The sequence below is a fragment of the Astatotilapia calliptera genome, chromosome 7 (assembly GCF_964374335.1).
Source record: "Astatotilapia calliptera chromosome 7, fAstCal68.1, whole genome shotgun sequence".
NCBI lineage: Eukaryota > Metazoa > Chordata > Actinopteri > Cichliformes > Cichlidae > Astatotilapia > Astatotilapia calliptera.
Genome location: NC_137428.1, coordinates 23,882,460 through 23,895,631, shown reverse-complemented (window position 1 = coordinate 23,895,631; position 13,172 = coordinate 23,882,460). Strand labels below are relative to the sequence as shown.

General features: G+C 40.9%; 1 protein-coding gene and 1 long non-coding RNA gene across 2 annotated transcripts in view; one reads left to right on the top strand and one right to left on the bottom strand.

Moving 5' to 3' along the window:
* The window catches only part of mtfp1 (mitochondrial fission process 1), a 46,621-nt gene that overhangs the window by 17,692 nt on the left and 15,757 nt on the right, over nucleotides 1–13,172 (bottom strand). The gene's annotated exons all lie outside the window — the stretch shown is intronic.
* LOC145430016 (uncharacterized) lies at nucleotides 4,940–7,404 on the top strand. The gene is made up of 2 exons (XR_013910392.1): nucleotides 4,940–7,265; nucleotides 7,338–7,404. It is a non-coding gene; the product is annotated as an uncharacterized LOC145430016 (long non-coding RNA).

Here is a 13,172-nt window from a genome sequence, read left to right as displayed (position 1 = left end):
GGTTGTGAAAGTCAGAGCTGAAATACTGAAACTGAAGGCATTTTCAAATCGTCATATCTCCTTAACGAAGCAAAGTTAAGACATGAGGCTTGTCCCCGTATATCTTCAGACACTCCTGACGCTCACAATTCAAGAATTATTTTCTCACCTATTACCGTTCTGAGATGAGTTAGACTTGTTTGAGGGGTGGAAATCTGTCCTCCTCTCATTTTTCAAACTCCGAAAATGAAGCCGTTTCTTCTCTCGTCATAGCTCCGCGATGGAGATACAAAGAGCTATGTAAATCGCAGTCAAAGTACACCAAAGTCCGCTGATTCACCCAGTGCAAGAATTATGCTTCTATGCCACCTAGTTTTTGAGTTACACGACGTTTTGTAGCTCCGAAAAACGGCGTTTTTCACCTCTCACCGCGATCTAATTCTGACTGCTTATCACCCTTTTTTTCAAGGCGCCCCGCCCCCTTTCCACGTGGCGTGGTTGGTAATGACACGGATCTTCAGACCGAAGGTCGTGGGTTCGATTCCACCTTCACCCACATGTTTTTTTCACTACAAATTTATACACTATCACAGACCTGTAATTTATATTGCTAATTTACTACAATTCTGCAAAGTTTTATGATTTTAGCAGCTTTTCTAATATGGACCTCAGATTCTTGTTAACAGTCCATGGCAGAAATACATACAAGTACACAGCCTGATGAAGCAGACAGAAGCAGTACCTCTGATTGGTTCAGCATTTTCACCTCTTATCAGCACAAATCTCAGCCTCTTCTGCTGTTTTCACCTCTTTTCTGCTAATTTGAGCTTCTGCTCCACAGTGCACTCAGCCTCTTCTGCTGTTTTCATTAGAATTTTAAGCTTTTCCACCTTTTTTCAGTTACGTGAGAACCAGTTTGGCTCAATGAGTAGCTGAAAAATATCAGCCTCTTCTGCTGTTTTAGCAGGATTTCAGAGTTCAGCTTTTTCACTTGTTTTAAGCACAAATTTCAGTTTCTTTACCTCATTTCACAACAAAGTTCTTCCTCTTCACCTCTTTTCTGCTAATTTGAGCTTCTGCTCCACAGTGCACATTTTCCCTCTCATCATATCTTTGCTTGTGACCAGAACTCATTTGGCTCAGAGGGTAGGGCAGCTGCCGTGAGACCCGGTGGCAGAGGTTCAAATCCTACCTGTAACAGTTGCTACACATGTTCCCTGCTTGCATGCGCTCTGCTTTCTTGACACTCTCCAGTGTGTCATTACACATACAGCCATCTTCAGCAAGCACTTCTGCTTCTACACTTCTTTTCAGCTCATCTTTTTGCTTCTTTACCTCTTTTCAGCAGAAATTCTTCTGATTCACCTCTTTTCTGCCAAATGTTTAGCCTTTTCACCTCTTATCAGCACAATTCTCAGCCTCTTCTGCTCATTTCAGCACAATTGTCAGTCTCTCCACCTCTTCTTTGTGAGAAAGAGTTTGGTGCAGTGACATGAGAACCTGCCTTGAGTACCAGAAGGGCCAGGTTCGAATCCTGCTCGGGGCAACCTTTTTTTGGGTTTTTTTTTTTTTTCAACTTTTTCAGCAGATATCTTCAGCCCTTAAGGCATCCACACAGCATTTTTCGCAGGAAATGCAAATTTTTCTAGTTATTATTATCATTATTTTTATTATAATTTTTTCAGTTGCTGACAACAATTTGAATCAAGTATCTAAGGCGCAACCCTGTTTTGACTTGTTTTTGCAATATTTGCAGGTTTCTGTTTGTCACAAGGTGGAATGGACAAGTTTAATGTTTTTATTTCCTTGCATGTAGTGCTGTGTTTTATTCTTTGATCTTTTATTAGCTTGTAGTGTTTTATTTTGTGGGGTTATTGCATGATTTGTTTTCTAATATGTGATTTGTTCCGGGGGGATGCCCATTCCACCGCCCCTCCTGATCATTAACCTGACACACCTGTGTCAGAGGCAGCGGGATGGTGCCTTATGTCCCTGGGACGGCAAGACCATGGCTACACGTGTGAAGCACAGCACAGTGGCGGGCAGAGTTAGGAGCTCTGCCCGTCCGGGGCAAGTCCCGATCAATCCCATCTAAGACAAATCTCCGGTGAGATACAAAGAATGGTGACTGCCGCTGCCCCTCTCTCCTTTTTAGTTGGCTTAGTTTTTAGTTAGTTTAGTAAAATGTAGTATTATTATTATTACTTAAACACTGGATAGAATGTGCTTTTGGAATGATGAAGATGAGATTCCAGGCCATCTTTCTTCAAGAGTTGGAGGTGCACCAAAACTTTGTACCTCATGTAAGTCATTAGAATATAGTGCCAGTGTTTTCTGAATAACTAAAATAAAATAATGAGAACTTTAATAAACTAAAGTTCTCATTATTTTATTTATTATAATAAGTGTATAAACACCTTATTTAAAAAAATAAAATAAAAAAATCTGTTGCAGGTCATAACAGCATGTCCTATTCTGCATAACATCTGCCTCAGTGCTGGTGACGTCTTGGCCCTGGAGGATGAGCCCAAAGAAGATGTGGGAGATGAGGGGGAGAGTAGTTTAGAGGCAGTCAGTGGTGCTCTCTGGCAGTACCAACCATCTGTTGACTGTCTGCCCTGGAGGAGGTACCCCTGGACCATGATTATTGTTAACAGGCAAGTATTCTGTTTGTAGTGAATTTTTAAAGTGCTAGAATATTACTTGTTATATCTTTATTAACAGCATTGTTTGCACCACTTTGTTTTGCATCTTTCTGAATGCATCTTGGTGACATGGCAGCCATCGATTACATCAGCCCTGCAAATCAAGATGATGCCGTGGACGGTGGAAACAAGCTTCCCTAAACACCATCTGGAGACCACCCTATATGATGCTCCACTTAATAGCTGGGGACACAAATCAAGGTTTCACTTGTGGCACCTCCTTCTGAATGTGCTGGACCAAGACCAGAGACTTCCTGCTCAGCCAAAGTTCAGGCCTGGTTTTATTTATATGTTTATATATAAATGTATGCGGTGGCCCCTAGAGACACAACACGTACAAACACTAGCATGAACTGAACTTCCAAAGCAGAGCTACTAGATCACTTAAATTACACAATTGAAAGCATGAAAGCATATGTGTATTGTTTGTGTATTTATACACAGGCACTCGCATACATATATATATATATATATATATATATATATATTTATTACACACACACACACACACACAATTTAAAAAAAAAAAAAAAGTTAATTTACCTGTTACTACCACACACCAAATCCGGTCGTTGGTACTTGCTGAAGCTGCACTGAAAAAACACGAACGTGATAATATACATAATTATACAGCTGGCTGCTGTGTCTGTGTTGTCCTTGCCACACTCAAATGCTGAAGTTGAGAGAGTATTCAGCCAGATGAGTGTGGTAAAAAGCAAACTTAGAAATTGGGTGTCTTTGCAGAGCCTTAACTCCATCCTGTGCATCCGATATGGACTGAAGCTGTCTGGTGAGGCTTGCTATGAGGACCAGCTCATAATGTTTTGCAGATTTTGGGAACATCAGCTGCTTACTCATTTAAGTCCACAGGACTTTGCCATGACAAGAGTGCCACAGGGTTCTGTATTAGGTCCCCTCTATTTAACATTTACATAAACAATCTTGGTCTAAATGTGCCAGATGCAAACTTGCACTTCTATGCTGATGATACAGTTTTTTACAGCTGTGGTTCAACTCTTGTTCCTTGCAGAAAGCCTTTTTTGCTGTCCAGCACTCATTAGTTCAGCCTAAACTTGTTGTCAATGCAGACAAAACAAAGCTCATGTTGTTTTTTAAATCAAGGAAATGGGCCCAAACAATCCCATCAGTAACTGTTGTAAAGGCTCACCTTTCAGCACATTCACTTCACCAGATGCACCTTGTTTCTTTTCCTCACCTTTGATTGGGTGTGGTGCTTGGCCTTAATCGCACTCACCTGTCACTCGTTATATAAGGACTGCACTCACCTACCCCTCACTCTTTCTTCACTCCCACATGGGGCGGCAGCTGAGGTGAGTTTCTCTTTGAGTCTCCTGAGTTCATGTATCATTTGAGTTACTTAAATCATACTTTGTCCTTTTTAGAGAGAGCAGTCCATGTGTGTCTTTCTTTCCTTTATCCGTTATACAATAAAACAACAAAACCTGCAAAGATTAATGACTGCTTATTTTCATTCTAATCGGATGAGCCCATGATGACGACTACTGAAACCCTGAACCAACCTTCCTCCAAAACATGGTCCTCCGAGCCGGAGTAGCGTCAGCGTCATGGATTCACAGCAGCCATTGACCGAAGATTTGAGACGTTCCGGTCGTGATAGTCGAACTCCGGCCCACCTGCAGCAGTATGACATTCAGTATCCTGGAAGTAGAAGTGCTCGATGTGATACAGAGAGTCAAACAGAATGCCAGCATAATGACACAGACACACATGGGCTGCAGGATCCTGATGGGGAGTCAGGAAGTCTACCAGAGACATCACTTGCTCCTTTACCCACCAATCAAGATGAGGTGATGAGGGAACTCCTGATGACAATGAGGGAGATTAGGCAATTCATGATTCAGTTATCTCCTCCCCATTCTCGCAGTTCCTCCAGATCTTCAATTCACACTGTCTCTGATGAGAGCAAATCCTCTGTTTGCGGTTTACAAGCCATTCCCCAAACACATCAGCAACATGAGCAGTTCCCAGTGATTGATCCAGCAACATGTCAATCACCCTCTCAGCCCCCCCAGGTTAGCCGTCACTCTGGTGCAGTTCTGGCTGCTAGCCCTCCTTTCCCTAATTCAACAATATTAGATGCTGCAGTTCCTTCAAGTGGTTTGCCTAGACCAGTTTTTCCTACACCAGATGAGACTCCTTTTAATTTCCTGGCCACGCCACTGCAAGGTCCCCACCAGATTTCATGTGTTCAACCTGCTGTTCCTCTAGATGAAGACCCCGCTCAATCTCTTGTTTGCATTCCAGAACCAAGGCAGCACCCTCCTTTAAAGCAGCAACCAGCTACATCTGATGGTTTGCACGCACAAAAACCTTCGGTACCCATTCCTGCTAGTTCTAGTCACCCTGTTAGCACTAGAACACATGTGTATAAACTTGAGGGTCCTTCTTTCCCAGACCTTACCAGAGAAGATGAAATCCAGTATAGGCTGTTACGAATGGCCCTTACTAACCTGCTTGACCCTCATGAGACAGAGCATTTCAAATATCATGTCCTTCTTGATCACCTGAAAGTAGACCAAGCTAAACTGTTAGCTATTTCCTTTTCCTATGCTCCTGACCCATACACTCAAGCCATCAAAGCTCTTGATGAGCGTTATGGGCAACCAAGACAGCTAGCATTGAAAGAGCTACGGAATATACTGGAGCTTCCTCCTATCAGAGCAGGTGATGGTCGGACTCTGGACAACTTTGCTCTTCGTGTGCAAGCTTTAGTTGGCTTGCTTACCACTATGGGTGATCAAGGACAGACAGAACTAAATTGTGGCTCCCATGTCGATCGCCTACTTGAAAAGTTGCCCGCAGAGCATTCCAGTCGCTTCAAACGGCACATTTACAGGGAACAAGGAGATATGATGTATGACTTACCTTTGTTCTCATCCTGGTTGCAAATGGAATGCAAGTGTCAACCAAGAAAGGACAGTCCTGTTTCATCCTTTAACCAGCCACGACCTGCCCATAAGTACACCTCTCCACTCACAACAATATTACATGGAACAAATGCATCCGATCCTGTACAGGCAGCACAACCAATCATAATGACTAAGGCTAGATGTGCATATTGCTGCTCACCTGAACACCACATTAGCAAGTGCCCTGAGTTCATTAACAAGACAAAGGATGAGAAAATAAAGTGGATAAAGAGAAACAAACGGTGCTGGCGTTGTGCTAGAACTCATCAGGCTGCGAAGTGTGATCTGAGGAAAGCATGTGCCACCTGCATGGATAGACATCTACAGATCCTATGTGAGGTGAATCGGAGACCTAGAACTGAAACTAATCCTGTAGTGAGGACACTGTACTTTGATAGACCTAGCGATCGTCCTAGTGTACTATTAAAGGTTGTGAAAGTGCTCCTGCGTAATGGCAAAAGAACCCTGGAAACATATGCAATACTTGATGATGGCTCCCAACGTACCATGCTTCTGACATCTGCAGCTAAGCATCTCCACCTAACTGGGAAAGCTGAAAAATTATCACTCAGAACTGTCCATCAAGAAGTTGAAACTATTCAAGGGTCTTCTGTAAGTTTCCAGATTTCTCCCATCGCACATCCAGAGAAAACTTACACAATTAATAATGCCTTCGCTACAAGTCACTTAGCACTTTCAGACCACACCTACCCCGTATCCTCTCTTCAACGGAGATACAAGCATCTTCAAGGTATCCCATTAACCTTCATTAACAAAGCAGCTCCACTACTGCTCATAGGCTCTGATCATACCCACCTTATTACGCCTATTGCACCAGTTAGACATGGACCATTTGGATCTCCTGCAGCAGTCAAAACCCGCTTAGGATGGACACTCCAAGGTCCAATCACAGACTTCCAACCCCAGAGCAGTTCCACGCATGCCCAATGTTTGTTCACATCTTCCAGTTCAGGTTCAGGAGAACCGCTCCAGCACATCCTTGTGTCCGCTGATGGCTCTGAATTCATTCAGCCACCTCATACTCTACCATCAGCAGTACCTATGTCGTCACCGGCAGTGCCACTATCACCAGTTCCACCGCCTGTGGCTGCCATTCCGCCAGTGGTCAGGGCGCTGCCTGCTCCTGCATCACTTGGTCCTGCCTCTGCCAAGCCCCGTACATTGCCCCCAGCACCTGCAAAACTGCCCAACGGTCTGCAGGTCTGGGCCTGCCGCTGCATCCCACGCGGTTGGCATTTGGACCTGCTTTGCCGCAACCGCTGGCTACATGGTCGGCCCCCTGAACTGTCTGGCCTGCATTGTCGACCTCTAGGTCGACCCCCTGAACCTATATTAGACCTGTAGCATGTCTGATTCCTCTGCCCCCGCTTCGTGAAAAAGAGCATCTTTAATCCTTTGAACATATTTCTCAGTAGAAATATGGGGGCGGCTGTTGTAAAGGCTCACCTTTCAGCACATTCACTTCACCAGATGCACCTTGTTTCTTTTCCTCACCTTTGATTGGGTGTGGTGCTTGGCCTTAATCGCACTCACCTGTCACTCGTTATATAAGGACTGCACTCACCTACCCCTCACTCTTTCTTCACTCCCACATGGGGCGGCAGCTGAGGTGAGTTTCTCTTTGAGTCTCCTGAGTTCATGTATCATTTGAGTTACTTAAATCATACTTTGTCCTTTTTAGAGAGAGCAGTCCATGTGTGTCTTTCTTTCCTTTATCCGTTATACAATAAAACAACAAAACCTGCAAAGATTAATGACTGCTTATTTTCATTCTAATCGGATGAGCCCATGATGACGACTACTGAAACCCTGAACCAACCTTCCTCCAAAACAGTAACCACTCTTGAAGGTATTGGTTCACACGTATAAATATCTGGGAATCTTGATTGATGACTCACTCACCTTCAAACCACATGTAGAGAATCTTGTGAAAAATCTGAAGTTAAAACTGAGATTTTATTTTCAAAATAAGTTGTGTTTGTCTTTTAATATAAAGAAGCGGCATGTTGCTGCAACATTTTTGCCTCCAGATACAGGTAGAAAAACTGTGCTGGATTATGGAGATATTCTATATATGAATGCTTCTGCTCAATGTCTTTGAATGGTTGATAATGTGTATCATGCTTCTCTGAGGTTCATCACTAACCGTAAAGCTCAGACTCACCACTGTGAGTTATACTCTCAGGTAGTGTAGGATGGCCTGCTTTGGCAAGTCGGAGGAACTCTCATTTATACAGTTTCATATATAAAGCAATACTTGGGTTGCTGCCTTCTTATACATGTTTCCTGCTTGCAATGAAACATGCTGGTCGGTATTCTGTTTGTTCACATGGTTACTTGTTGCTTTCTGTTCCATTTGCCCAAACTGAATTTGGTAAAAGAGCTTTTGTCCATTTAGCAGCTTTGGCTTGGAAAAACTGCAGAACGAATGGAAAATGACTGAATTCATTTCATTAAGTGCTTTTAAATCTAAACTACGAATCCTTGAGGCCATGTCCATAACATGTAACTGTTTCAATTAGATTGATTGTCATTTTAACTGATTTTTTATTTTTATTTGAGTTTCATTGAATTTTACTGAATTTTATTTATTTATCATTTATTTTTGCATGTGTTGTTGCTGCCTGTGTTTAATTGAGTAATTTCTGTAACTGTGAGACACTTACTGCTGCCTATTTTGGCCAGGTCTCCCTTGAAAAGAGGTTTTTAATCTCAATGGGATCTTCCTGGTTAAATAAAGGTTAAATAAAATAAAGTATAAAAAAAGTCAAGTGCTACAGTTGCTGAACTTGGCATAGAGAATCTTGACGAAAATGAGGATGACCCACTCTTTCTGTGAGCCAGCACAGCCTATGTGTGTGTGGAGGGATGTCCGAAAAAACAATTGTGTTTTAATTGTGGCTTCAATAGCCAGGTTTTGCAAGTGACAAACCTTGAGGGTTTTTTTTTTTTTAATTTCTAACTTCTTTTTCTTTTTTTTGTTTAATGAAGCATGGACACTTGGTTTTATGGGGTTTTTTTTTTTTTTTTGGGGGGGGGGGGGGGTTGTTGTTTTGGTTTTTTTTACTTCAACCCAGCTACAGACTAGACAGCCGCCACTCATGGCATGAGCTTCTTCCAGTTGCTGTCATTCAGGGCATTCCAAGTTTTCTCCTAGAGCTGTATTTTTGTAGTTGCCATCTTTGGTACAATAGTAGTCCAAATGTAACAAGGTAGGGGGAAAAAGGTAAACCAATTCCCAAAAAAGGAGCTGCCTCATTACCATTGAACAGCGCATAACGAACTGGCGAGAAGTGGCAGGTTGGCCTAGTTTAAGAAGCCCTCCTGCTGATTGCTTGTAGATGAGGCCCAGGTGAGACGCAGGAAGCTCCACCCCTAAGGGGTGGACAAGAGGCTGGCAGATGCAGGTGGAAAAACCCCAGACACTCCCGCGGACCATCACATTTATTTGTTCCCGCATTACCTGTCTTTTACATTGCACCTGTATTTCTAACTGCTCTTTTTCGTCGAGTTCCAAGTTTTCCACTGGTATTCTGCTACATTGCTTTTTCTTAGCAGTCTTTGGTGAGAGTACTGGACAGTTTGTGGTTTGCCATGAGCCATGCTTCAATGGCTCATGTTTTGCGCACGAGAAACCTGGATTTTTTTTTTCTTTAATGTCTATCATTTTTTTTTTCTCTTTTTTTTGTGTGAATGTTCACCCGTGGTTAATGAAGCCTGGATGCTTAAAATACTTTAAGTACCTCTCATATATGTGTTGTATATTTTGCGGTTTGTTTGGTTTTCTTACTACTAATTTTTTTTTCAACCCAGCTACAGATTACATGGCTGATGTGAGCTATAGTGCCAGACCTCACTTTTTGAATTTCTATTTTTTTGTCTCTTAGTGCTACAATGAGTAGTAGTGCTAATATCTTATACAGCGGTCCCTCGTTTACCGCAGTTGCCTTTCACGGTGCAAAATGTTTCGTCGGCATTGTTGTGTTTGTTAGGGAGAAAACATACAAACATACAGTACAGCACTTCAGAGTCACACTGCTAGTAATCGAAGATTTATGTATTTATTTATTTATGTAAATTTGACAAGACATTCTGTACTGTACAGGAGACATGGCACGAGATTGATTGACAATTGGTCTACAGCCAATCAGGACGCAGAACACAATGCGCTGTAAGGGGGGGAAGTATGCAAAAGTGCACCCAAAAAAAATCCATGAAACAGCGAGGCTGCGAAGGGTGAACCGCGTTATAGCCACGGACCACTGTACTTCTAAAAGTTGTTTTGTTTTTCTGAAAAGGCAGTTACTTTTGCGTTACTTGTCAAGTGCCTTCATCATTTCAAATGTTAATAACCAAAGACAGTATTTTGGCTTTTGTGTGGACTCACAACTTAGAAATGAACAAAACGCAATAAGCATACATAAATTTAATTAAAAAAACAAAGTTATTCAAAACTGACAACCACGTCACAGATTTGGGTTGTGAGAGCGTCTGTGTTGAATGGAGAAGTTCACACTAACGCCTCTGTCTTTCTAAACGGAGGGACAGTAACTGCGTGTGTACATGCAAGCATCTAAAAACTGCAGATAGTAAGATTAACAGCCACAGTATTTTATCTATATCTGCAATTGTAGAAATTTATCTCATGTAAACGATAACGTTGCAGACAGCGTGACGTCAAAAAAAGGTGCACACCTTTGACATTGCATGACTAAATCTCCGTTTTCGAAAATCAACACCCTGGCAGGAGCTTTTAAAAACCTCAGTTTTCAGTGATGGAAAATACTGTTTACGTGTGGACGAAAGGCTCAAACGCATAGAAAAAGCTGCGTTTTCAAAAATACCCGTGTACGTGTGGACGCAGCCCAAGTCTTCTGTCAGATCTGTATATTTTGTAGACACTTTCTGTGGTTCTACAATACTCCAAATGTGACTTGCTGCACAGAAGTTTAAGTTACAAATTCAAAATGATGAGGACCATCCATTTCTATGATTTTCCAATTTTAAATCTTTAATAATACATTTAATTGTTGCACATGACCTTCTCAAACATGACCTTCGGTGTTGTGTTGCCAAAATTAGAAATAGAATCTTTTCGCTTGGCGATCAGGATTTTTGAGCGGTGGTTCTTGTGGCGTTGCATGGAATTATCCTGAACCCTCATATCCTCATCCAAAACAACAATACTGTGTTTGCCAATGTGGCCTTTTAAAATGGGTACATTTTTACGTTCTGCTTTTAGATACCGTGGGTTGTGTTGGTTCTCAGTAGGGCTGGGTATTGTCACTGATTTCCAGAATCGGTTCAATTCCAATTCACAAGGTCCTGAATCGATTCAATCCACGATTCGATTCGGGGAAATTTTGCCTCAGACAGTCAGCAATATTATAATTCTGATCACTTATCAATACATATCTATATTTTTATATCTATAAAAAGAAACCTGACACTTGTGAGACTTTATCAAAGGTGTAAGCATTACAGCAGATTCCTTTGTGGCAAAGTAACTTGAGGATAAAACACAGAAAAACATGAAGGCAGTTTTCCTGGTCTGGGTTTTTATAGCAGATGACCTTAAAAATATTGTGCAGTCAACAACGAAGTGAAGCAGAGCAAAGTTACAGAGGTTTGATTAGAGACACCGCGAAGCATTTTGCAGTTTTGCATATTTTAAAAAGTTTTAATTTGTTCAGTATTGAACAGCGGAAATGAGGCTTTCTTGTCGGAAGTAAGAAAAAACGACAACAACAAAAAACAGCTGCCGACACTGTAGACTGGTGGGTAATAAGTAGTGGTGGGTTTTTTATTATCGACTTAGAGAGAGAGAGCGTGCTCTACATGAAGTGTGATTTTATCGTGGTGGAAGCAAACAGCAAAAGTAAGAGGAAATTCGTGATGATGTTTATGATAAGCGCAGTTTGGATCATCTTTTGCTGCTGGTTCAGTCAATATTGTTTGGAGAGAATCTAGCGCAAAAAAGACGTAAACACAAAGCGTGGACCTGCAGACGCTTTAAAATCAGTGAGCTGTTGGCTTTCAGCCCCGAAGGAGTGTCCCTGTACGTGCTGTCGGGTGAGAAAGGCGACATCTCGCTCATTCAGATGCGTTGGGTCCGCGTTTTGTGTTTACGTCTTTGTGCAGAATCCGTGTACCTGCTCTCATTTACTGTCTTAACTGTTTGGTTGTTCTTGAAATTTTGTGAGATGTCACCAGAGATTCTGGCATTTCGGGCAAAATAAATTTATATTAAAAAAAATCAATTCTGGATTTTAATGAATCGATATCACGTTATCCAGACCAGAATCGATTTTACTCAATAAATCGATAATCAAAACCCACCCCTAGTTGTCAGCTTCCTGGTGACGAGATCTTAAAGGCCTTCCTTTTTTTGGGATATTTTCTCAAGGTCAGCAGGTGCATGCTTTTCTTCCCCAACTTCCCCAGTTACTTAAACTTGTGAAATTTGATTTTATGTACTGTGTAGCCTGTATAATAAATACATAAATAAGTATGTAGCCCAATAAGTATAAAAAATCCAGAAAGCTACACGGTGGGTCATTTACAAACACAAGTCTAACTTAACTTCCACTCTTTTTTTTGTTAGAAAAAAAATGTAATTGTTACATGCTTAAATTTACACAACACATCAGAAATCTGGAGTCATGAACAAAAGCTGAAACCTAAATTTTCAGGATTTGTTGGGTTAACCCTCTGAGGTCCAAAATATAATTGGCCATTTTTCACTACTTTTGATTTTACCTTTGTACTTCATCTTTAAATTGTTTCATTTATGTTGGGTTTTTTTTTTTTGGGGGGGGGGGTTGCCTCGCCTTGCTTGGTATCATTCTTTTTAACTCAACTTCACATTTTTTCATTGACATACTGTATTAACACAACTGATTTTAAATCCCACAAAAAACATAAAATCCTAGTACTAGTTATATTTTTTTACTGTAAAAACCACAAACATGTTAATTATTTCCATAAATTGAAATGCAAATATAAATTGTAAATTTTGAAAACTTGCGTACAAATTTTGTAACAGCTAAAGTTATATACAACTATTTATTTAAAAATGCAGCCAATGCATCTGGTGTTTGTTTTTTTTGGGGGTTTTTTTTTTTGTACAACCATTTCAAATTACTACTGAAACTAAAATGACAGAACAAATCGGGTGTCACAAAAAGATGTCCCACAAATTATTTGTTACAGTAAAAAAAAAATGTCTGTCCACCACAAGACAGAGGAGACCGCCTATGGGCAGAAATCTGTGCCATCAGAAACTGAATTTGAATAAGTTCAATTTGAATTTGAATTGCTCCGATTGAATCTGAATTGTAACTTGAATAAATGCTTTTGAAAACTGAATTTGAATTAGTCTAATTTGAAATTGAATTTATGGTTTGAAAATGATCATCACTAAATTGAAATTGAATTTATTTTTTGAAAATGAATTGATTTGCTTTGAAACTGCATTTTATCCTTTAAAAATTCAGCTCTCAAATAATTTCAGTTT